The sequence below is a fragment of the Dendrobates tinctorius genome, unplaced genomic scaffold, assembly GCF_039654945.1.
Source record: "Dendrobates tinctorius isolate UK_male_01 unplaced genomic scaffold, ASM3965494v1 ptg000020l, whole genome shotgun sequence".
NCBI classification, from domain to species: Eukaryota; Metazoa; Chordata; class Amphibia; order Anura; family Dendrobatidae; genus Dendrobates; species Dendrobates tinctorius.
In genome coordinates this window covers 38,975,845-39,002,218 of record NW_027361688.1, presented here as the reverse complement: position 1 = coordinate 39,002,218, position 26,374 = coordinate 38,975,845, and the positions used below count along the sequence as shown (strand labels likewise).

The following is a 26,374-nucleotide window of genomic DNA, read 5'->3' as shown; positions in this document are numbered from 1 at the left end:
CACTACTTTCTAAGATTACTTGACTATTTAGTGTATATTTTGGATGTTTTTACATCCCTGCTGGGTTTTACTTCATACAGCCCTTCTGTATTCTACTTGTCAGTATGATTATATACTAACATTTCACTACTTATCCATGGGGTTTGCAGCTTATGTTTCTCTGTGGATGTCCTCCATAATATTATTATTATTATTATTATTATTATTATTATTATTATTTTATTTTTATTTATTATTTTTTTGGTGCATGTTTTATAGTATTTACTACCGTATAGTGTGCCGAATTTCTATAAGATGGGTATTTTTTTGTGATACAAATGCAGATTTTGGCATCCTTCATTTAAGGGGTCATCCACCTTTTGAAACCTTGTGGTTTTTGTTTTGTGTTTTTATCCCTTAAGTATATAATAAGAATATATATATTTTTGCAATTTGGGTTCAATAAAAATGTTGCCCCATTTCCCTTCTGTAGCTGCTTTATCACACTGTCTATTGCTGGTTGCAGAGTGAGTCAATTGAGAATCAGTCAGAACTTGGTCTGACAGGCGAGTTTGCAAGTACTCTGGTTAGACAGGCCGACTTCGCGTTCTGTGCGCACAGCATGTCCTGATTCTCTGCAGAAGTATAATAAAACTACAGAATGACGAAGCGCAATAGGGTCTTATCTGGGTAAATCGTGCTCACCTGAAACATGCACCTCTTGTAGGATAAGACAGGAATCCAAGTAATGCTGTTTATTTGTCAACGCGTTTCGAAGTTTAAAACTTCATCAGGAGAAAAAACACGATGTCCTGATGAAGTTTGAAACACGTTGATAAGTCACATTACGTGGATTCCTGTCTTATCGTCTTTTGAAGGCAGCGCAGGTTAACCCATTTATTTCTGAATATTCTCTGCAAGCACGTCTTATTTACCCAGGATGATGTGCTGCCGAGCACAATGATTATTATAAGCCAGCCAAAAGATCATTTCACCTGATAAACAAGCGTTTTGCCCATCATTCAGGTGATCGGCAGCTCGTTCACTCTTCCAGGGAACGCTCCTTGCCATGGATGTAAAAAGGTCCTCTTAGGACCTCTTAGGAGAGAGAGAGAGATGGCGGATCCTCAAAAAAAACGGATATTACGGACAGCAATCCGTCACAATCCGCCATTAATGAAAGTCAATGGAGAAAAAAAACGGATCCTCAAAAGAAAATTGAGGATCCGTTTTTTTCAAAACCTGGCGGATTGTGACTGATTGTAAAAAACTGAAGTGTGAAAGAGGCCTTAGCTGATTTATGACCACAGACGTCCCCTTAATTGAAAGTGAACAAAAATCTAGAAAAAGCCCAAAATGTGCACATTTTTTAATGATGCAAAAATGATTTTTAGCCCCAAGTATATGCACTTAAAGTCAACCTTTCACCATGAAAATGCATTGTCATCTGCAGGCACCATGTTATAGAGGAGGGGGAACCAGAATAAAAATCCCAGAAAGAGCCGAAGTTTACATGATTAAAGCGCAGGTTATAGGGAATCTATCCTCACAAGGCTATATATCCGTCTTCTCCGCTCCCCTGCTCTCCAACATGGTGCCAGCAGATTGCGCTGCATTTTTGTGGTGGCAGGTTCTCTTTAAGAAATGTCTCCAAAGTTAACCGGAAACTGTGGTCCATGTTGGTGAGTACACCAGCACCTTTGGTAAGGCATAAGAAGCAATGTTTGCTGACCTTGTGCACTGAATTGATGCGCTTGGAGCTACCGCCTGAAGGGGCTGATGCGTAATACCAGACAGAGAGGTCGTGCCCAAAATGTTAGTTTTACCAACAGCGTTCCTTTAAGAGGTATCTGACAATAGTAATTAGCATGTTATACAGAATAGCTGAGTGACGCGGGTTCAGTGTATGTGACCGTAAACATTGGACTGTCAGCTTAACCCTCCTCCACCACAAATGCGTCCCAGTATTGCAACATTGCCGATCCTTTAAGGCTCAATCCTTCCCATGGAGGTCCCGCAGTGACCGCCGCAGCAGTATGTGAAGGTGTGGGGGACCTGTGCATTTCGCCATTTGCAGTGCAAGCTTTGAAGTTTGCACAGACATCCACAGCATCTCAAAGCTCGCAGCTATTGACCGTTTACGTCGTTTGCTTTCTTCACAGCGTGTCTAGTTTATTTTATTTTATTTTTTTTGTGCTCTATGATAGCACGGTCTAACACTGTACAGTCATGGCCAAAAGTTTAGAGAATGACACAAATATTAATTTTTACAAAGTCTACTGCTTCATTTTTTCTAATGGCAATTTGCATATACTCCAGAATGTTATAAAGAGTGATCAGCTTAACAGCAATTACTTGCAAAGTCAATATTTGCCTAGAAAATGAACTTTATCCCCCAAAACACATTTCAACATCATTGCAGCCCTGCCTTAAAAGGACCAGCTAACATCGTTTCAGTGATTGCTCCATTAACACAGGTGTGGGTGTTGATGAGGACAGGGCTGGAGATCAATCTGTCATTATTAAGTAAGAATGACACCACTGGACACTTTAAAAGGAGGCTGGTGCTTGGCATCATTGTTTCTCTTCTGTTAACCATGGTTATCTCTAAAGAAACACGTGCAGTCATCATTGCACTGCACAAAAATGGCCTAACAGGGAAGAGTATCGCAGCTAGAAAGATTGCACCTCAGTCAACAATCTATCGCATCATCAAGAACTTCAAGGAGAGAGGTTCCCTTGTTGCCAAAAAGGCTCCAGGGTGCCCAAGAAAGACCAGCAAGCGCCAGGACCGTCTCTTAAGTGTTTCAGCTGCGGGATCGGGCTACCAGCAGGTGCAGAGCTTGCTCAGGAATGGCAGCAGGCAGGTGTGAGTGCATCTGCACGCACTGTGAGGCGGAGACTCTTGGAGCAAGGCCTGGTCTCAAGGAGGGCAGCAAAGAAGCCACTTCACTCCAGAAAAAACATCATGGACAGACTGATATTCTGCAAGAGGTACAGGGAGTGGACTGCTGAGGACTGGTCATTTTCTCTGATGAATCCCCTTTTCGATTGTTTGGGACATCTGGAAAACGGCTTATTCGGAGAAGACCAGGTGAGCGCTACCACCAGTCTTGTCTCATGCCAACTGTCAAGCATCCTGAAACCATTCATGTGTGGGGTTGCTTCTCAGCCAAGGGAATGGGCTCTCTCTCAGTCTTGCCTAAAAACACAGCCATGAATAAAGAATGGTACCAGAATGTCCTCCAAGAGCAACTTCTCCCAACCGTCCAAGAGCAGTTTGGCGATCAACAATGCCTTTTTCAACATGATGGAGCACCTTGCCATAAAGCAAAGGTGATAACTAAATGGCTCAGGGAACAAAACATAGAGATTTTGGGACCATGGCCTGGAAACTCCCCAGATCTTAATCCCATTGAGAACTTGTGGTCAATCATCAAGAGACGGGTGGACAAACAAAAACCTTCAAATTCAGACAAAATAAAAGCATTGATTTTGCAAAAATGGACTGCTATCAGTCAGGATTTGATCCAGAAGTTGATTGAGAGCATGCCAGGGAGAATTGCTGAGGTCCTGAAGAAGAAGGGTCAACACTGCAAATACTGACTTGCTGCATTAACTCATTCTAACTGTCAATATAACCTTTTGTTAATCATAATATGATTGCAATTATATTTCTGTATGTGATAAAAACATCTGACAAACACACACAAAAACCAGAGGGCAGCAGATCATGTGAAAATATAATATTTGTGTCATTCTCAAAACTTTTGGCCATTACTGCAGAAAATCCACTGCATTTTTGCTACATGTAAATGTTACCTAAGGGAGATGAGACTGAGCCAGAGGTGTACGGCCGCTGCCTAGTCACTACACTTGTACATGTCTAGAGGGGTAAGCAATGTGAATTATATGGCCAGCTTAAAGAAGCCCTTTCACTGGATTTTTATCATTTAAACGGCGTACCTCCTCCAATTGAGGCTGCTCCACTGACTCTGGAAGGGAAAGGCACAGAAGAAAAGGAAAAACTGTTCCAAAGTTTTGCTCCTAGTAATGCTGCGACTTGTCCCTCAAACCAACTGGGCGTGGACCACAAAATGTCTCGGCGTTTGCCTTTTCTCCTCTGACACTGGCCAATGAAAACACAGCTGTGCCCTCAGAAGGTCTGCGGTATACCCCTATTTGATTGGAAAGAAAATTTTCATTATTCTTACTGAGGGGCTTAACACTAGAAAGGAGGGGCTTAAAAGCAGAAACACCTACTCCACAATCGGTGGAGCAGCGGCAGCTGGAGGAGGTACTCTGTCCAAACTAAAAAGTCCATTAACAGGTCCTGCATTCGGATATTGCTTTTGTCTAAATTTGCTTTTTTTTTTTTTTTCCTCTTCGCCACGACAGCACCCACTGAGAGAGGGGATCCGCCCCAGGAACAGGAAACCTACAGAGAGATAAATGGGGCGGTCCCCCTCGCTCCCTCAGTTTGGTTTCCTGTTCCTAGGAAGGAACCCGTAGAAGAGGATACCTGGTCTGGTAGCCGCCTGCGTGCATAATATGAGCAGCAGGGGCCCCAGGACTGGAGGCAGCGTCGGGCGGAGAGGTGATGTTCCCCCCCCCAGAGCTGGTAATGCAGGTGAGGCCGGAGGTAAGAAGGTGCCAAGGCTCACTGAGGGGACAGGGGCGTATTCCCCCCCCCAGGAAAGGGACGAACGCATTACACAATGCCATTAGGCATATCAGGGATGGTGGCCGCGCGCCCCCCCTCCCCCCGAGAGAAGCAGAAGAGCCTGAGCGTTTGTGCCAGGCAGCGCTACCGGAGGTCATACCTGCAGGGGTTAACGTGTGGGCCGAGTGCGTGGTGTCACTGTCGGGGCCGCTGCATCAGCGCTTCCAGCGGCGCTCCCAGGCAGGCAACCCGGAAGTAAGGGTATGGAGGACTTCCGGGATCAGTGCAGGAGGCGGCGCTCGCGGGAGAACGCCCGCGCATGCGCAGAAGGGGCTAAAAAAAAAAAAAAAAATGGAGGATGAAAAAAAAAAAAGTGGAAAGGCTATAAAAAGTCACGGAGGCAGCGCCAGTGCGCAGTCATGTCATCCATAGATGACCCAGCTTCGCTCCCGCTAAGTCAACCAGTGGAATCCCCACATGGCAGCAGACAAAGCGGTGCTACAAGGAGAAGCAGCAGCACCAGAAGAAGTGGCAGCTCCAGGAAGGAATCTAGCGGACCTTCCAGGCAAGTTGAGCCCCTGGAGAAAAAACGGAAGGAGAAGAAATCATCCCACGCCTCGCCTCAGCCTGAGGCGTGGACCCCGCAGCCGTTAGTTTGCTGACGAGACTCACGGGTGAGTGTTTTTAGTCAGAATAAATAGCTGATGGCCTTCTTTTTTCTGGTCCATACCCCCCTTTTTAGGCCAAAAGAACAGAGAAGGCGAAAAATAGAGTGTGCCTTATGTTCTCAGCCCCTCCCAGACGGCCACCCTAAAAGATTATGCCAAGCGTGTATTGAGGAGGCCTTACAGGAGGAATCCTCGCGGAAGAAAGAGGATATCCGAGCGATAATTAGGGAAGAGCTACGGGCCTTGGGCAGCTCCAGTAGTCTGGGGGGTCACTCCTCCGTGAGACAGATAAGTTCACCGAGAGGAGGAGCTTCGCCGGCGTCAAAGTCACCGTCAGAATCCGGGGAACTAGACTCTGATAGATCCCAGGAATACCCTTCCTCAGAGGACGAGGAGCAGGCGTGTTTCCCTACGGACAGCGTCAGTAACTTAAGTCTGTCCGAAATACCATGGGGCTACCAGAGAGTAAGGACCCCAAGACTCCACAAGACATAATGTTTGCAGGCATTTCCCGTAGAAAGGTCCGAGCATTCCCAGTGGTCCCAGCTATAAAAGAGCTGGTGAAAAGGGAGTGGGAAAAACAGGGGCAGAGAACCTTCCTCCCCTTAACGTCAAAGCGTAAATATCCGTTTGACGATGAGGAATTGACAGCTTGGTCGAGAGCCCCCAAAGTGGATGCGGCGGTGGCCTCTACCTCTCGTAGATCCTCCCTGCCGGTAGAGGATTCAGGAACTTTGGCTGACTCATTAGATCGTAAGACCGATACACTCCTTAAATGATCCTGGGAAGCATGTACGGCAGCTTTTAAGCCCGCAATAGCAGCCACGTGCACAGCAAGATCAATGTTGGTATGGCTGAATGACCTAGAGGACAATATTAAAAACGGAGTGGCTAGGAATAAACTCCTGTCCTCTATGCCCCTCATTAAAGGAGCAGCGGCCTTCCTCTCCGATTCCTCAGCGGACTCTCTCCGTTTATCGGCTAGAGCAGCAGGGCTAACCAATGCAGGCCGGCGGGCCTTATGGTTGAAGGGGTGGAAAGGGGACACGCAGACAAAAACTAAACTGTGTGCTATACCCTGCCAGGGTAAGTACCTATTTGGCACGGAACTGGACGAGATTTTAACAAAAGCGGGAGAGAGAAAAAAAGGTTTTCCTAACCCGTATATTCCCTTTAATAGGAGGTCCTACAGAAAGCCGCCGTTTGGCAAAAAAGAAAGACTTTAAGCCCCAGGATCACTGGGGAAATAAGGACCCCAAACAGAGGGGCAATCTATTCGGGAAGCGTCCCTTCAGAGGAGACAGGTTCCGCTAATACCAGTACACCGGTAGGTGGCAGACTACTGGAATTCAGCCACCAATGGGGGAAGGTAACATCAAACCCATGGGCCATTGATACCGTCTCATCGGGCCTAAAACTAGAATTTGTTCGGCATCCACCGAACTTCTTCCTATTGACTTCCATGAAGTCCCAGATACAGCAGGAAGCACTGGAGATGGAGATTGCAGTATTACTAACTAAACAGGTCCTGATAGAGGTCCCAGGGGATGAAGAAGGAATGGGCTTTTATTCTCCTCTATTTTTAGTCCCAAAACCAGATGGCTCTTTTAGGACCATAATAAATTTAAAGAAGCTTAATACCTTCTTAAGGCTGAGGCAATTTAAGATGGAGTCAATAAATTCTGCAATAAAACTTTTGTTTCCCAGGTGTTACATGGCAGTCTTGGACCTAAAGGATGCCTATTACCATCTACCCATATACCGAGACCACCAGAAGTTCCTGCGGGTAGCGGTTTGGTTCAAGGGTCGGATTCAGCATTTCCAGTTTGTGGCAATGCCATTCGGGCTATCCATGGCTCCTCGGGTATTTACCAAATTGATGCTGGAAGTGATGTCGTATGTAAGGCTGAATGACACACTAGTGGTCCCTTACTTGGACGACTTGCTCGTAGTAGGGAATTCTGTTTCTCAGTGCAAAACAAGAATGGCTAAGATTATCTCATCCCTACAAACGCTAGGATGGCTAATCAACTGGGAGAAGTCCAGACTAGAACCAGTTACCTGTCAGAGGTTCCTAGGCCTGCAAGTAGATTCTGTAAGTCAGAAGTGCTTTCTACCAGATGCTAAAGCAGTGGCCATAATCAATAAGATACAGAATACTACAGGAAGACCCGTAATATCATTGAGACAGGGTATGTCCTTGCTGGGGTCCCTGATATCGTGCATCCCAGCGGTGCAATGGGCCCAGTTCCACTCTAGAGCACTACAGTGGGCTATTCTGCAGGAAACAGAGAGACTGCAGGGGCGGTTGGAAGGGAGGATGTCCCTATCGCCAGAAGTTGTTAAATCCCTAAAGTGGTGGTTAAATCCTACCAATTTGTCTAAGGGAGTGCAATGGTGGGTAACTCCCTCAAAGGTGCTCACCACGGATGCTAGCCCCTTGGGTTGGGGGGCCAACCTGGAGGAGCACATGATACAAGGCCGGTGGCGTAAACATGAGATAGAAACCTCCTCTAATGTAAAGGAGCTAAAAGCAATTTACTATGCGATATCTCAATTTCTCCCGCAGTTAAGAGGAACCCACGTGAGAATCCAGACAGACAATACCACCGCAGTGGCCTATATAAACCGACAGGGAGGTACGCGGTCAGGACCGTTGATGTCTATCGCGGAAGAGATCCTAGAGATAGCCGAGGTACATCTTCACTCCTTGTCGGCACTCCACATAAGAGGAGTAGACAACTCTCAAGCAGACTATCTCAGTCGCCAGGTCCTATATCAGGGCGAGTGGGTCCTCAGCAGGCACGTCTTCGAAACAGTAGCGACAGAATGGGGCAGACCAGAGATAGACCTGTTTGCCACCAGAGCCAACAGACGCGTAAAGAAGTTCGCTTCGCTCTACAGGTCAGACAACCTAGACATTCTAGATGCCCTCCAAGCACCCTGGGCATTCCGGCTAGCCTATGCCTTCCCTCCAATGGTTCTACTTCCAACAGTAGTCAGGAAAATAAGACAAGAGAGGGCGAGGGTCATCTTGATAGCCCCGTTTTGGCCCAAAAGGCCGTGGTTTTCATGGCTGAGAGCCATGTCAATAACCGACCCGTGGATCCTGCCGCTGCACCAGGATCTTCTCTCGCAGGGACCCTGCTACCATCCACAGGCCAAAGCCCTACACCTAGCGGCCTGGAATTTGAAGGGGAACTATTGAAGCAGAAGGGCTTTTCGGAAAACCTGATTAATACCCTGCTACAAAGTAGGAAAGAGTCTACTACAAGAATATACGCTAAGGTGTGGAGGAAATTCCTGGCCTTTCACCCAGCAGAGCTAGCCGGTGAAGTACCCATTACGCCCATCTTAGAGTTTCTTCAAAGAGGCCGAGAATTGGGCCTTTCAGTTAATACTCTAAAGGTCCATATATCGGCCCTAGGAGCCCTATTTAACTATAACGTGGCAGCAAATAGATGGGTAAACCGTTTTGTTTCAGCTTGTCAACGATCAGAACCGGTGCATATTCCTCGGCATCCGGCATGGAACCTTACTCTGGTTTTGGATGCCTTTACTCAGGCCCCGTTTGAGCCCATAAAGTCGGCATCAGTGAAGTGCCTCTCATTGAAAACTGCTACACTAGTAGCTTTAGTATCAGCTAGAAGAGTAAGTGATCTTCATGCTCTATCAGTAGACCCTCCGTTCCTGTCAATAACACGAGACAGACTGATTTTGAAGACAGACCCGTCCTACCTTCCCAAACGGGCAACTAAATTTCATAGGTCTCAGGAGATATGCCTACCTTCCTTCTATGAGAACCCGTCAAACCAGGACGAGGTGAAATATCACACCTTAGATGTGAGAAGAGCGGTACTAGCCTACCTTGATAGGACCAGTCCCTGGAGGCAGAGTAGGTCTCTTTTTGTCTCCAGGGCAACAGAAAGGGGTCTGGAGTTACAACAGGCACATTATCCAGGTGGATTAGAGATGCGATCACAATGGCATATTTGGCAAAAGGAGAAGACCCTCCGCTGGGGATTAAGGCGCACTCTACTAGAGCCATATCATCCTCCTGGGCCGAGAGAGCAAACGTCCCAATTGAACAAATATGTAAGGCTGCAACCTGGTCTTCTCCATCTACCTTCTATAGTCACTATAGACTAGATTTGTCCTCTACAGAGGATTTGACCTTTGGTAGATCGGTCCTTAACACGGTGTGCCCTCCCAAGTGATTATCTCTGGAAATCTCTCAGTGGGTGCTGTCGTGGCGAAGAGGAAAAACCGGATTACTTACCGGTAATACTCTTTTGTAGAGACCACGACAGCACCCGCTCACTTCCCTCCCGTAAAAATTTTTCACACATGGGTCTCCTTGGTGGTGGAGATTGTAATTAGAATTTAATATATAATTAAACTTAGCGAATGTAAAGGCTATAGGGGTAAGATATATGAATCGCCCAAACAAAATGACTAAAACATGTATGGCGGTTCCTCCATTAGAAACGTGTATATCTGCACAGAGATTGAAGCTTCAGAGACTGGGAGTTCTGTGGAAACTGTTTGGGTAAGAATACAAGGACAGAACAATGGAAAGGAAACCATTGTAGGCATTTACTACAGGCCGCCTGTGCAAGCTGAAGATATGGATGAACTCTTTATGCATCAAATGGCCAAGTTCTCCCAAAAATATGACATAGTTGTCATGGGAGATTTCAACTATCCAGACATTTGTTGGGAATCTCTCTCAGGCAAAACTAACAGGTCAAGGAAATTCTTATCCTCTCTGGCTGACAACTTTATCTTCCAAAAGGTAGGGGAGAAAACAAGGGGAACTGCTACCTTGGATCTAATCCTTATAAACAGGGAGGAAATGGTTGAGGAGGTAAAAGTGGCTGGGACCCTAGGAGGTAGCGACCATGCTATTTTAGAATTTTGGATAACTAGAGGCGGAAGACCTGTGAAGACTCAGACGTCAAGGTTAGATTTCAGAAAGGCAGATTTTAAGGGATTCAAAAAGAGAATTGGAGGGATCCAATGGCTGGATATCCTTAAAGACAAAAATGTCCAGGAAGGATGGGAAATCTTGAAAAATGAAATTCTCAAAGCACAATTGTTAACAATTCCGAAAAGAGGGAAGAATAGGAAGCATTTAAGGAAGCCAGGATGGATGAACACAGAACTTAAGCACATGCTAAAAAGGAAGAAAAAAATGTTTATAAAATGGAAAGAGGGAGGCATATCTAAAGAAGAATATAATGCTGTCTGCAGAACCTGCAGGGCACAAATCAGATTATCTAAAGCTGACAATGAATTGAGGCTTGCAAGAGATGTCAAAAGCAATAATAAAGGATTTTGGGGATATGTCAAAAGTAAAAGAAAAGTCAAAGATGCTATAGGATTTTTACAGGATGAAAATGATGAAATGGTAAGACAGGATGTTGAGAAGGCCGAACTTTTAAATTCCTATTTTGCATCTGTTTTCTCTCAGAAAGGAAATGTGACATCAACTGTTCTTCACTGTCCTATTAAGGGAATAGAAGAATCCAGGATATCTATAAACAGAAAGATAGTGAGGAAACACTTAGCTAACCTAAATGAATTCAAGTCTCCAGGTCCAGATGAATTACACCCCAGAGTACTGAAGGAGATAGCAGAAGAAATTTTTGAACCCCTCTCCATAATCTTTGAAAACTCTTGGAAAACAGGAGAAGTCCCAGAAGACTGGAGAAGAGCAAATGTTGTTCCTATCTTCAAAAAGGGGAAGGAGGTGGACCCAGGCAACTATAGGCCGGTGAGTCTGACTTCTATACCAGGAAAGATCTTTGAACAAATTATTAAACAACATGTATGTCAATACCTGGATAAGAATGAAGTGATTAAACAGAGTCAGCATGGGTTTGTAACTAGTAAGTCATGTCAGACTAACTTAATTTCCTTCTATGACGGAATCACTGATTGGGTGGATCAAGGAAATGCTGTAGATATAGTATATCTTGACTTCAGCAAAGCATTTGACAAAGTATCTCATACAATCCTTATTGAAAAAATGACTAAGTATGGAATGGACAAGGCAACTGTTAGGTGGATTCATAACTGGCTTAGTGATCGGACCCAAAGAGTGGTCGTAAATGGCTGCACATCCAGTTGGAAGAATGTCTCAAGTGGGGTACCACAGGGCTCTGTCCTGGGCCCTGTATTGTATCTTTATCAACGATTTAGATGAAGGAATTGAGGGTAAACTGATTAAATTTGCTGATGACACAAAGCTAGGAGGGATAGCTAATACTAGAGAAGAGAGAGAGAGGATTCAAAAAGATATAAATAAACTGGAGAAGTGGGCAGCAACTAACAGAATGGTTTTTAACAGGGAAAAATGCAAAGTACTACATCTGGGCAATAAAAATGAAAAAGGCATATATAGAATGGGAGGAATAGGCCTAAGCAACAGCACATGTGAAAAAGACTTGGGTATACTAATAGATCACAGACTGAATATGAGTCAACAGTGTGATGCAGCAGCAAAAAAAGCAAATGCAATTCTAGGATGTATTAACAGAAGCATACAGTCTAGATCACGTGAAGTCATTATTTCCCTCTACTCCTCTTTGGTCAGACCTCATCTGGAATATTGTGTCCAGTTTTGGGCACCACATTTTAAAAAAGACATCAACAAACTGGAGCAAGTTCAGAAAAGAGCAACCAGAATGGTGACCGGTCTGCAAACCCTGTCTTATGAGGAAAGGTTGCAGGATTTGGGATTGTTTAGTTTGCAAAAGAGAAGACTGAGAGGAGACTTAATAGCTGTCTACAAATATCTAAAGGGCTGTCACATTGTAGAAGGATCAACTTTATTCTCATTTGCACAAGGAAAGACTAGAAGCAATGGGATGAAACTGAATGGGAGGAGACACAGATTAGATATTAGAAAAAACTTTTTGACAGTTAGGGTGATCAATGAGTGGAACAAGCTGCCACGAGAAGTGGTGAGTTCTCCTTCAATGGATGTCTTCAAACAGAGGCTGGACAGACATCTGACTGGGATGATTTAGCGAATCCTGCTTTGAGCAGGGGGTTGGACCAGATGGCCCAGGAGGTCCCTTCCAACTCTACGATTCTATGATTCTCCGTTGTTCTCGGTAATACAAACTGAGGGAGCGAGGGGGACCGCCCCATTTATCTCTCTGTAGGTTTCCTGTTCCTAGGGCGGATCCCCTCTCTCAGTGGGTGCTGTTGTGGACTCTACAAAAGAGTATTACCGGTAAGTAATCCGTTTTTTTTGTTTTTTTTTCCCTCCATTCTAAAATTGGACCCAGAACCCAGACGGACCCCATAAGAATGAGGATGCCCCCCTGCTACTGTTTGCATCATTCCTGTAACTGATCCGTCTAGGGCAGGAATTCCCTTTTGTGTTCTAGAACAGAAAATGGAACATCTGAACGTAGCCTTAGGGTGGTCTCTGCTAGTTACTTTTTTAGGTACAAAGAATTGTTTTGGAGGTTTATTAGTTAAGCATATGTAGTCTAGTGTATTTCATTTTTTTTCTAGAAAGCCTTCCTTTGGGGATAAATAGAAAATCATAGTCTTGCACTTTGCTAATGTAACAGCATCTTGCAGTAATTACACATTAAAATGTTATAATGTAGGAAGCGGCTGAAGGTTCCCCAGCAGCCCGATCCTCCACGCTGAAATGGTTTGCAAGGACGATCTGTGGGAGGGGGGGAGCGCGCTCGGCTGCAGATGTTCACTCCCCGACCTCCCCCCACTATGTGCACATTTCTGCTCTTACCTCTTTTACCACTAGACTGACCAGCTGTCTGCGCCTGAGTCCCCCGCCAGCACTGGAGGGGTTAATGTGGGCCTCTGTTGCTAAAGCAACAGCTCAGCATTCTTCCGAGCCCCACAGACAAAAGAGCGCATTAAGGCTTAGTGTCATTCATGTTGGAACAAATGGCATGTAGCCGCAGCCCGCCTGTGTTTTCCTGCCTGTTTCCAATGATACCGAAACAAAACAACGTGCATCTTGGTATTTGTGTCCAAGTGGCTGGAAAAGTGGGCACGAGTACGCATGTGCTTCCGCGACTGCTTGACACACACACCATGGTAGTAGCAAGCGCGCCAATGGGTTGTGGTAGACGTAGAAGCAAAACGGGACATGATACATATCCAAAATGTCAGGATCGTCACCCAAGAAACTTCCAAAGCAACATTTCCACAGTTGAACATGACCTTCCAGAACATGCCAGCATCTGAAGAACCTCACAATCGGGTGACCCTCTGGTGTGACGTGGGGAAGGCCACACATTCTCCTTGTAGAGGTTGCCTTACTTGGTTTCCAGCCTACGGACCATTTAGAGAGTCAAGACTGATAAAAGAGGACAATACACTTGGTCAGAAGTGACTATCGTACAGAAGAAGTCACGCCGTCCTTGGCTGATCAAAAGTTGCATTCATGGACGTCAGAAGGGAAGAGGTTCACGGCCTCCTGTATATCCACCAGGTACCACTGACCTGGACACTGGACCCCGGAGTCCTGCAAATTGATCCGATCATCTCTACCCTTAAGCAGCTCTGCCTCCCCCCGGTAAAGACCACGAAAGTTAGCGCCAAATAAAAAGCCAATATTCCTGTAACCATGTGGCAGATTAAAAAAACAAACGCACAAAAAAGAGCGTAATGCTCCGGGGCGCTGAAAGCTTCTCTTTATGGCCTAGCTACTATATTGGACTCAGATTAATAATTACTGGTATTAAGGTACAACATACCCAGTAAAATAAAAATGTACCAGTATGTTTATGGTGGAGTTGGAGAGATTTGTTTTTCGAACGATAGTCTTTTGATGTTTATGGTTGCCAGGTTTTTTTTGTTTTTCCATAGGTTTCCTCTATGATAAAAATGTACAAAGTCAGCACTCTTCTCGCTCTTCTGCCTCTCGCTCTCCTGCCTCTCGCTCTCCTGCCTCTCGCTCTCCTGCCTCTCGCCCCAGTCTTTGTTGATAGGAGAGCTGTAGTTAAAAATACGCGGTATCATGAGACTGCAGCCAATCACTGAGCTTCAATGGTGATGCCGATTTAGACAACACAAGACCGCCAAGTCCAGTGATTGGCTGCAGCTGTCACCATACCGTAGCAGAGAGCTGGCACTGGGTCAGAAGGGTTAAAGGGGTTGTCCGGTCCAAATTGATAAGCCTGCAGTCGCTCTGTGTGATGCACGGTGCTCTGCAGGGATTTGCCTGTTTCTGAGCCGGGACAGGAGGATGTGTGTGCCTTAGGTTGGTTTCACATTAGCGTTTTTGCGCACAGCGCATTGTGCGCATGCGTACCTATGTTTAACATGGCGTACGCATGGTCTTGCGTTTGCATGCGTTCGTCTGCGTTTTTTTCAAGGTGTGCGTCTAGACGCGCCAGACGGAACCTGTTGCATTTTTGGGTCCGCCCAAAGGTGTAAAAAAAAAAAAAACGCATGCGTACGCTTGCGCACGGAATGTGTCAAAACAACGCATTACAGTCTACAGTCGCATGTGTTTTACGAGTAAACGTGTAGACTCTGGTTTAACACCTAGAGAACGAATGCGCATAAACGCATGCAAACGCGCATGATGCGTTTTTGCATGCGTTTCTACTTGCGCACGATGCGCCGCGCACAAAGACGCAAATGTGAAACTAGCCTTAAACATACTCCCATCCGGGGGCGCAACCTCATTCCATACACTTGTTTGTTTATTCCTTTATTCTATAGACCTGTTGTACGAAAAAATAACATTGGGCAATTCCTTTCAAGGGCTTGTGTAGTCTTGGCAAAACATGGTTGATTTTTCTGAGAAATGGCGCTACCTTTGACCATACGTCTTATTGAAACTCTGCCCATTGAATTGAATATGGCTTCATCTTCCAGTGCTTCTGGTCTCTGAGCTGAAACTTCGGACTTTTGCCCTGTTAAGTAAACTGTTAATGTATGGGCGTAGATCTTACTACCTCCTCGGCTTTGTCAGACTTTTTTTTTTTTCCCCCTCATAATCCAGCAATAAATATATTTGCCATTTTTTTCCTGGAATCTAGCTCTATCTAAACTACTGACAACATGACCTTTACGGGCTTGTCTCGTCTATTCATGGAGGTGTGGGATTGTCCTTTGCGAGGCCTTCACCATACCTAATAACTCCTTTCACCTAGTTGCTCTGGCGTCAGTCTCGCTGCATGTCTGCTGTTAAAGGCAAGACTTGTAGCCCATTAGCCATCATTGCCTGAAGTTTCGGATCTACGATCCAAGCTGAGCAATCCTTGTTTAGTGCTCATTATCTAGAAGAGAATGTAATGGCTAATCCATGCTCTAGAACTCTACAAAATTGTGTGTGAAAATTATTTGTACTCTGAGCCAGTCTGATTTGTTTCTTACAACAAGCACATAAAAAGAGCAACTGCAGCTGCATCCCCCTCCTTCCCCCTCGCATTATGGTCTGTTTTGTTATTTCACACTATAGATTTTTTTATTTTTAGAATCTAGTTTTATAAAATGTCAAGAACAGCTCCAATTGGTATTTTATAAGATTTGCTTTCTGACGAAATTTTTTTTTTTTAAAGTTGGACTACGTCTATTTTAAGGTTTTTAAGAATGGCAAAATATTCGAGGACAGACCATCCTTAAGAAGGGGGGGAAAAATGGACCAGTTGATGTTCTTCAGTCTAACAGTAATTCCAGAGAATATGTGGTCATCTGCTAATATAGAGCCTTCTCAAGAGTATCTATCTACGTAATTTCTGAAAATAAACTGATATTGAGCTATTAGAAAGGCCCGGCTCTCAGACCTGACCAATCCTTCTTGATTCCACTTTTATATATTAATTCTTGGTCGACTTTATGTGCTTACTATGGTGAGAGTGGAGTAGGCAGCTGCCATACACCTCAAGCAAATAAAGGAGGTTCAGAAGACCCTCAAGACACATTAGATGGTCGACCGACACGTCCAGACCGGGACTTGCGCTTAATAAAGAGCCTTGACTGGTGAATCTCCGATGTAGCTTAGGAAAGTAAAGAAGCTAGGTCTTCCATTAGCGCACACCATGCAAGTAGCTCCAGCGGAGTGATGTCAGAGGGGTTAGGAGCACCAACAGTGTGTTTTGATACTTGACAGACAGAGAATGAAGACTTTATTTGGCCTCCTTTGTCTTAAAACTCGACCAGTGGAAGTTTGAGAGCAATTGAAAGCAGGTCAGGTGGGAAATGAGACAGCTATGCCTAGTTTCAGAAAAGATGCAATGACCAGTATCTCATGATGGAGCTTTGTAGCTTACAAATGATGTCCTTGTGGCCTATCCAAAACGACATTGCATCCTCCAGAGCAGCTGAGCCCCAAGAAGTTGGGTGAAGATTTTCTCAATAGAAATGATGACGGCCTGGAAGTCTAAGCTCCAAGTTCTTCAGTGTTGGGGCTCATTCAGTCTTCTGTTTTGCATGTACGGGTTCTGTTCATGTTTCCCAGATGGCACAAGTACCAATATTTTTGTAGTCCACGCAAGCTCATGGTGAAATGTTCAATATTGATTCAAACTTGCCAATGCAAGTCTATGGGTTTTAAAAAAAAAAAAAAAAAAAAATCAGAACGCACCCAGATGTAATCAGTTTTTTTCCGTTTGATAGGAGAATCTTGGGAAACCACCTCCTTATTTTCTATATTTTTTTTTTTTTTTTTTGGGATGTGAGCAAAACTGACCCTGACGAAACGCTGCTGAAACTTGGATCATTTTGAGGGTTGTTTTCTTGTACGAGAGAAATCGTGGCTGTCTGAATGAGGCCTTAGGGATAACGATGGTAGGATGCAGGAACATAGCAGACGCGACCTCCACAGTCTTCTCTGCGAGAGAAAGAGGGACGTAGGTTTCATCATCTACTGCTGACCATCCCTGGTCCATGTATCGCTCTAAAATGGTACTGCATCAGGCTCTGATAACACATGTGTTGCGGTTTCATGCAATTAGATTACAGATCTGTTGTCAAACAATCCTGACCAATGCCACTGACTTTTTAGTGGTGTCTGTAAAGATTCCAATATTTTTGACTCCCAAAAATAGCCAACGAGACCACCTGATCCTCTGGTGGAAATGGCACAACACAAATGTGATCTCAGCCTTACGAGTGAAGGATGAACCTGCTGCTCCTGAGCTTTGAGTTTTTTCTTCTCTTCTAAGTGATCCCTCTGCATTGAACCGTTACAGGTAGAAAGTGTTAATAATTAAATGAAGCCAAGGTGTCCTACAGTTCTGCTTATTCTCCTGTATCCAGGCGGATGACTTCCTTTTCACACCATTACCTTTTCTCCTTAGAACGCCTGTGGCGGTTTCGGATTTAAGGAAAAAAAATATTGAATTGATTTTTAGTTTGTGCATCTTGTTAGCTAATGCCTGGTGTTGTAACCAGTGACCGTCATGTAGATGTGAAGCGTCTGCATCCCGTGATGTAATAATGTTAGTGTCTTAATAAGTATGAATAAGCTTTATCTGACATTACACTTGGGTGCTGCAAAGCCTAGAGGTGATGATGCACCTAAAGACCCCCATGCACATCACAAGAAAATTGGCCTTACTCACTAATTTCAACAGGATTGCCCGACCATCATGGTTCAGATTGTCTGGGAAGAAAAGGATTGGGACTTGAAATATTTCAGAGGAGATAAGCTGCTGCCATAGGAGTTTGTTTGCAGCTTTCTCCTTTCTCTGCATGAACACTCACCCAAAGCTCATGAGTATGGGGTGGTCAGGAGAGACCACTGGTTCGTCCAACGACTATCTCATGTACGGCAAGCTTAACATTGGCTGAGACGGAGGGGCATCTAATGTGTATTAGTAGTTCACGGTGTTGGAGACCAAAGGGTTCAAGCATGTTGAGTTCCAAAACGCTACCCAGACCTAATCAGATGAGGGTGGCGACTGCCCCGCCCGTGTTGGAGGGTGGCGACTGCCCCGCCCGTGTTGGAGGGTGGCGACTGCCCCGCCCGTGTTGGAGGGTGGCGACTGCCCCGCCCATGTTGGAGGGTCTGGGTTCGGCTGACTTTAGACCTGATGTGTATGTCAAAGTTGGGAAGAACAGTGAGCATTTGGCTACCGGCTATTATATGTGGATGCGCTCCATATAGGTTACTGAATAGCTCAGTATACTACTTAGTAAATTTAAGCCCCAACTGGTGGCCACAGAAGGAACTGCAGCCCATCCACAAGATCCTGTGCCTGATGAGCATGTGGATATCTCCTATGTGGATATCTCCTATGTGCACATTGTAACCTATCCCGGCGTCGGTGGACCTATACTTGGTGAAGTTGGCACGCTGTCAGTTAAGGCAAAGATGTCTCCATCGTTGCTAACCTCACTAGCCTTGTATGCTTGGGGTGCTATTACTTTGGCGTCCATCAGTTCTGGTTAAAGACAGGTTTGATTTGGAAATAAATGGACGATGGGCTCATCCAGCCCTGCCCCATGTATGCATGCCCCTAGTAAGGCAGAAACGTAACAGCAAACTAAAGCGTCCAGCATATAAAGTGAATTTCCAGATATATATATATATATATATATATATATAAATAAAAAATTCATGTTAAGTTCAGTTAAAAAAAACAACTTATAAATAGTACTGGACACACAAAATCAGAAGATCTACACGTTTTGGTGTATAGCCTATCATGGTCTAAGCCATGAGTAAAGTCTAATGATTGAGATTATCGGTCATGATTAGACCATGAACATATATGCAGAAAAGCGTAGGTCCCGTCCCATGGGCACAAAGAGGACCTTAATCCATCCTAATGAGGTCTCCAGAGCCCAGTTCTGTGGATCAGTGGGGGGGGCCTAGTAATCGGACGCCCAATAATCAGCAACTCGCCACCTATCATTAATGTATTGTGTTATTACTCTCTCTGCCTTTTGTGGTTGTATATTTAAAAAAAAGATTAGGAGCAGCCATCAAATAATCTATTAGTAATATTGGTGGAAATAGCACAACGCCGTGTCCTTCGGAGCCTGTATGACGTCCACTGTGGAGTCATAAGGGGGGCTCGACTATAGGGCTCTACATGTCAGGGTAATTGGTCTTAGTATAAGCAGCTATCTAGTGAATTGCACCTTTTACTGACTTCTCTGCTGAAAGCCAAACCCAGATCTCGTCTTGTCTCCTACTAGAGAAACAAGTTCTTCTGGTTTCCAGACCAGATTGGGTTTCTTGGGGTGAGCCGGGAATGGCAGAGGCTAGAGACTCTCCTAGCTCGCTCATCGCTCCCTTTATATGTCATATGTCCGGTGTTGGAGGTCTCCACCATAATGCAGCTTCTGTTACAGAATGACCAGTCGCTGCCCCCACTGCTACCGGAAGGACATCCCGTGACATGGCTGCTGTGTCTTGGGGCCCTCGGAGAACGCGCCTCAGGCTACGTCAAGTATCTGATTGTATTCCCAGTGTGTGAGAAGCTTGTAAATAGGGGCATATTAACACGTCAAAGGCAACTGGGGACCTGGAATTTGTAAAACGAAATATGTGCCTACCTAAATACCATCTGAAAGCCCAGTCTTAATTATATAGCGCTGATTAAAAAAAACATCCTAGAAAGTTATTTTTTTCCACTGACGTCTTGTCCGCGGTGATGTTACATGCCGCTTTGTATTCTGATTGGCAATGGAATTGCTGCGGATTTCACCCAAAAATGCGAACTATTTTTACTTTGTCATTGCGCTTGTTACAATACCGTATCCGCTTTGCGCAGAGTGATCCCTTTTTTTTAGGGGAGTCTGTGAGCACCAAATGACTGTTCAAACCAAGCACAGGCACGGTGAAACGGTTGCGTTCACTTTTCCATCGATCACACTCTCCTTTTCCTTGATTGACAGCTTTGACTTACATGGGTGGAGGCAGGAAACAAGCAGGTGGCAAGGTGCACTGAACTGGTTAGCCACGCCGAGGGTTCACTTAGCGCCTGTGGATGGTTTGATCAGTCAATTTGGCGTGCGTAGCCTCCGTTTACGCTGCAGATTGGCTCAGCCAATGTTAAGTGGAGCCCACCCATGACTTTAGCGTGGAATTGTAAAATCATTACCGTGGTTGTATATAATAATGTGTGTGTACGAGCTGAATCACTGTGGATGCCGAATCCACAGAACACGTGCGTGGATAGAAAGGAGCGATGACTCAGGATGATTAGCCTGTACTTCACCCAAGCGTGCGGGTCGTCTCTGAAACGAGCCGTAAAGGATATGACCGTCAGACAGCTCTGCTGACAACTAAAGAATTGGGCATGTTGAAATCCATCATGTCCTACCCGATTTCTCCTGGACATCATGGCAGAGCTTGGACACTTCTGATGACCGCCTGGTTTTGCGGCAATTGGCCGGTTCGGTCCACATTTAGCTGATGTGTGTGGCTACCTGTGACTCCTTTACTCCTATGGAAATTTGACTGATTTTCGAATGGGTTTTTTTTTTTTTTTTTTCTGCAGCAGGAAAGTTTCCGCGCCGTCCAGACCGACACGTGATGCCTTCCTGTTGCTCTTATTTCCTGTGTAGTCAGATTGTGGATCAGCGCTTGGTCTGCAGGGCTCTCTCCAGGAATCGTTGGCTCCGGGGTCCTTGCATATTGCGCCGCATTTATCAAAAGTGACAGAGAAACTCATCAATTAGTTTTTGCTAACCGAGATTGCAGTGCTGTGCTCTCCATGATGCCACAGTAGTTTCAGGGGCCCCAAGGGCCACTTGTTCCTCCTGATCCATTGGGTTAGATGCCCCCTTATAAGGTTAGAGCAAGTGATGTATATGGCTTAAGCCCCTCATACACCTTTTAGGTGGGTGCTCGGCCATCCTCTATCTCGGCCATCCTTCCCGTGCCACCATTGCTCGCTCTGTGCAGAAAGCCGATGCCATGCAGTGAATCTTTCTCGGCAGTCCAAAATGTCCCCCACCTTCATCTGTCAGTGAAGCCTCCACAGAGTGTCGACCAAGCACATTAATGTGTATGGATGGCTTTAGCAAAATGCGCCAGTTGGGTGACGACTTGGACGCGTGGCCGGCACCACTGTGTGATCTCGGCCTTACATAGACGCTATTCGTCTCCTCCAGTAACACCAGGCTCCCCTCAGCTGGACTTGTGTGGGACCCCCATATTGGAGGACCCCCACCGTGGGATCAGATTGTGGCGTGCTCCTACTGAGAGATCATGGCAGAATGCTGCAGTGTTTCCGCATTTTGCAGGGTTGAGGTTAGCGGTGATGTGACGGCACCATGTAAGTTTGCCGTGAGGCTACGGTCCCGCGTCTAAAGCGCTGCCGTCTATTGAACGCAGGTGAATCTGCATGTGATCACTGAACCGCGCGGGATTACCGCGTCCAATGCAATCTACTAATTACATTTCTGTTACGTATCCACAAGGGAAATTGACATGCTGCGGTCCTGAAAGACGCGCCACATGTCAGTGACTGCGGGTGATCCACAGACACACCGTGGGCATTTGGTTTCTAGAAATCCCATCCACCATGCTGTAACATCTGGCCACTGCGGGTTTGACACTGCTGAAGATCTGAACGCTGAGCCCTGTCTAACCCGCCCACACCACAGCTTGGCAGCTTTCTGCCTATGCGCAGTGTACACCGTAAGCTGCCAATTAGTGGTGGGGATATACAGAGCTCATGAATATGGAGGACTACCTAGCAGCAGGTTTACTAGTCCTCCAGTGATAATCTCCTGCTGATTTAAGCGATTTTTATGGAAACTGCAGCAAACAGCAAGTGACACATCACTGGACTCTGGGGACTGAAATCTGGGGACCAATTCCCTTTTAAAAGAGGTTGTCCAGTGCATGTTGAGACTGGTGGAGGTTTTACACCCGGCAAAAAGTGGTTTTTGGAGAGTTTCTGCTCCAAAAACTCCCGGAAAAGAAAAATAAAACTTGCCTGACCAGCTCCCATAGAGGCCAGTGAGCGAGCGGTCAGCTTATGTCCAGCTGTTGGATGGTGTGTACGGTAATCTCGTGGCCCCGCTAGAGATGACCATGGTGTATACACGGGACCCTGCCACAGTATACAGCGGCGATGGTCGACATTGTCCTCCCAGGCTGGATTTTCACAGCACAGGGCTCGGTTTGGCTGTGTTTGCTCTGTAATTCGAGACCGCCGGCTGTAACCGAGTAGCTTGTCTTGTGGGAGATACTAGTCTCCACATGCCCGAGGGAGACGTTCCCCCATCCAGACTTTCCCAACGACCCCTCCCAGGTCTGGGGGGTGAGCGCAGGCCTCCAGCCCCATTAGGCACGGTCACTGTTTACTAGCCCCCATCTTAGTCCTCAGCTCCCATCGTGGGACTTCACAAGTGATTATTACCTTCCATTCATCTGGCTTTACTACTTTTGCTTTTATTTCCTCTGTGGCTCCTGATGCCCTAAGGGGGGAAGAAGCCCTGTAACCTAGCCTTTGTTAAGCCATGATGTTGGGGGTGGGCAGCTGTCAGCTTCCTTCTCTCTACAGAGTGCAGATCTATGGGACCTCTCTGAGGACACCGGGCCCGTAGGACGTCACAGGCCTCCGCTATGCCCTGTACTCGGGGGTCTCCATGTCGTGGCAGCTGGCCCACCGCTGCACTAGGTGTTACCCAAATGCACATCATGTATAGCTCCTCCATCAGTAACGCGGCACACTGGCGCCTCCGTGCCTCTCGGGCTGTACACCGCTCCTTGTTCACTGGTCTCTTACATCCTGCTGCGGATCTTGGATTATGCACATAGGTAAAACTAGTTTGTAGGGTGACATCAGATGGACAATGGCCGTCCATCCTGTGCCGATCGCTCATGCAAGATCTTATTTTTGGGAACTAGACTATTTTATTTATTTATTTTGCAACATTCTGTAATTTAAAAATAGAATTTGAAATGATTACTCAAACTGTTTACATCTTACTGTGACCGGATTTAAAAAAAAAAAAAAAAAAAAAAACTTTTTAAAAAAACTGCCATCAGGTTTTTGCCATTTAATCTGAGCGCAGAATGATGTAGGGGCTGAGAGCCTGATTCCAGGGATGTATCACTTACTAGACTGTGCTGGAAATAAAAAGTGTTATCAGCAGGAGATTATTACTAGAGGACCATGTCTCCAGTGCAGGAAAGTCAGGCTAATCTGAGTAACCCCGCCCACACCACTGATTGGCAGCTTGCTTACTATTCACAGGAAGCCAATCAGTGGTGTGGGCGGGGTTATACACAGCTCAGAAGTCTCAGCTCTGCTACATCTATGTCAGCCAAAACAAGGATTCTATCAAAATTGCACCAAGCAGTCCAGTAAGTGGAACATCGCTGGAATAGGGGTCTCTGCCCCTACATTACCCTGCTATCCGATTCCATCGCCAAAACCTGCCGACAATCAGCAAACAAGTGGTTTGTAAGATCACTCATTCAGTTATCAGCCAGTGATCACTGGACGGGCGAGCATGACACTTGTTCAGCTGATCACCGGATCGTTTACAGCTACAGAAAAATCGGCAGCATAACACTGGGCAATAACCGGTGAGGAGCTGCCGACACCATGATGCTACATTGGCACTGAACAGTCGTATTAACCGTTCTGAGCCCCTCAGTATTCATCGGCCCAGAGAAACAAATCGGTAAACCAGCACCGATCAGGGCGGATCAATGGGCTAAAAGTGTCCCATCAAATGGACCTGGACAGCTGCCACAAGGGCTGTCACCCAGCTACTGGAATGCATGTGATGAGGAGCTGAGGACATGCACGTTCAACTTTGTGGTCTCCAATCGCTGAAAATGACTGATAAGGGTTACCAACTCAGACTCTCATAGCGGGCTCACTGACTGAGCCTCAGTTAACTCCTCCTGCAGGCAGCAGTAGACAGTGCAACACGACGTTGTAAGAGACGGACAGAAACATTCTAATGAAGCCCAATTACAAAAATTACTTTTCGGCAAAGATACTTTTGCGTAAGTAAGAAAACGTGTAACCCAACGATGAACCCTGTATTTATATATAATATATTTTGTAAAGTGGCCCTTCACCGTCATCCATCGGAGCAGGAGTCGGATTTTGTGCGTGTCAGCCACCGGTTCCAGGTTTCGTGTGGGTGTGCGTCTTACTCATATCCCGCGGTCTCTCCCAGGCAGATGGAGGCGATACTGCCGTACATTACATAGGATGGGCGAGCGGACAAACCTAGGAGGCAGCTCAGTCTATAATTTACCTCCGAAATGTGCGGAGGTGGCGGCATGGACTAAGTACAGTAAAATCCTTCTCCAAGCATTTAAAGTGAAGCAACGCTGTCTCTTGTCTTGGTTGAAGATCTCCTACCGTTTTGTGCCTCCAGCGTCTGTGTATTCCTTTGTGTCGCCATGGTTACTGACTGTAAACTATTCTATTGGCTGGTCCTGCAGTTGTGTGACTACATTTTTAATCTCAACCATAAAAAAGTGGATATATTTCTTCTCCGTTGTGAAATAACAGGATGACACCGGGGAAGGTCGCGTGGGGACTTGTCAGGTCTAATATCCACTGCATGTGAATATCTGCCAAAGCAACACATCAAAACTAGAAGCAAAATGGCTGACCGCGAGACCACCCGTCCGGCGATTACTGATCACTGTGCTGTGACCGTCACTTTATCTATACATCAAAGGGTTATTCATTTCATGTAGGTGCTGCATCATGCCTATTTAACTGCTTGTGCCGCATAGTATACGTGTAGAAACATTAGGGGCTGTCGGACCCACCAGGCAGCTCATCCCACCCTTTCCCACAATAGGACACATCCTCCCGGACTTACAGACGGTGATTGATTACAGACGCGAGGATCGGCCCATGTGGAGCTGTAGTCACACACGGGCACTAACAACCGCGTTCATTCTCCTCGAGAACCCTTGTTCTAGTGAGCAAGGAGACCCCCCAACCAAGCAGCCCCCTTGATCAAGGAGACCCCCCCCAACCAAGCAGCCCCCTCGATCAAGGAGACCCCCAACCAAGCAGCCCCCTCGATCAAGGAGACCCCCAACCAAGCAGCCCCCTCGATCAAGGAGACCCCCAACCAAGCAGCCCCCTCGATCAAGGAGACCCCCAACCAAGCAGCCCCCTCGATCAAGGAGACCCCCAACCAAGCAGCCCCCTCGATCAAGGAGACCCCCAACCAAGCAGCCCCCACTAAATTAAACTTTTGCAAGAGTTCGACTTGTCAGTGAATTGGAAATTAGATTGAAAGTCTTGTCTGTTGCATTGTTTTGCGGCAATGTGTCAGTGCAGATGATGTATACCGGGCCGGAGTGTGGCCGCACAAGATGCAGTGGTTGGTGTGCACTGTGGGAAATACTATGTGTTGCGTTCCTTTACGCAGTGACTGCACTTCATCCCTGTGACTTTCAGTCTATGGTAGAAGTCGTCTGTGGAAAGCGAGTTGTTTTAATAAGTCTCTAGAAGTAGGAGCGCTCCGGCTGGGGCTGCACGCTTCTCCGAAAAGGTCACCATAACCACAGAGGAATGTCTTTGGCTGACACTTTGAGTGGAGCTTCTGTTTTATGAGGCTGTGAACTCTCCTTATGGGAACGTTTACTGCCCCCTGGTGTACAGCTCTGGGAATTACAACAACACAGCTTAGGTCTTTTTAACTCCTCCATTGCAGAGTGCGGAAATAGCACTGGCTCTACTGGTGCATATTGGACCTGATCTTTGTCAGGAATGTCTGTATAAAAAGAAAAAATGTTAGCGTTTCTAGACTTATTGCACCTATTATCGTTGTTTTATTGCTTTGATTCAGTTCTGAGGTCTTTGCTTCTTTAAAAAAAAAAAAAAAAGTCACTTAGGCAGCCCTTTGGCAAGTTAGTACAGAGCCAACCTATATCCCTAAAAATTAAATCATACATACACGCACATACATGTACATACATTTTGTTATATTATATGTATTTTAGCCCATTCTGAGCCTAAAAATGTTTTTCCTTCTGACAATCACTTTAAAGCGGGTCTGCCACCAATGTGCATACATTACTAAACACACCTTGGACTTTATGCTGATGGTGTATTCACTTTGAAAATCAATGTCAGAATGGCCATATAATACTTTTTGAAAGTTT

The 26,374-nt window shown here is 45.9% G+C and overlaps 1 protein-coding gene across 2 annotated transcripts in view; it reads left to right on the top strand.

The window, feature by feature from the left end:
* MAML1 (mastermind like transcriptional coactivator 1) overlaps positions 1-26,374 on the top strand; it is a 90,573-nt gene that overhangs the window by 51,879 nt on the left and 12,320 nt on the right. The gene's annotated exons all lie outside the window — the stretch shown is intronic.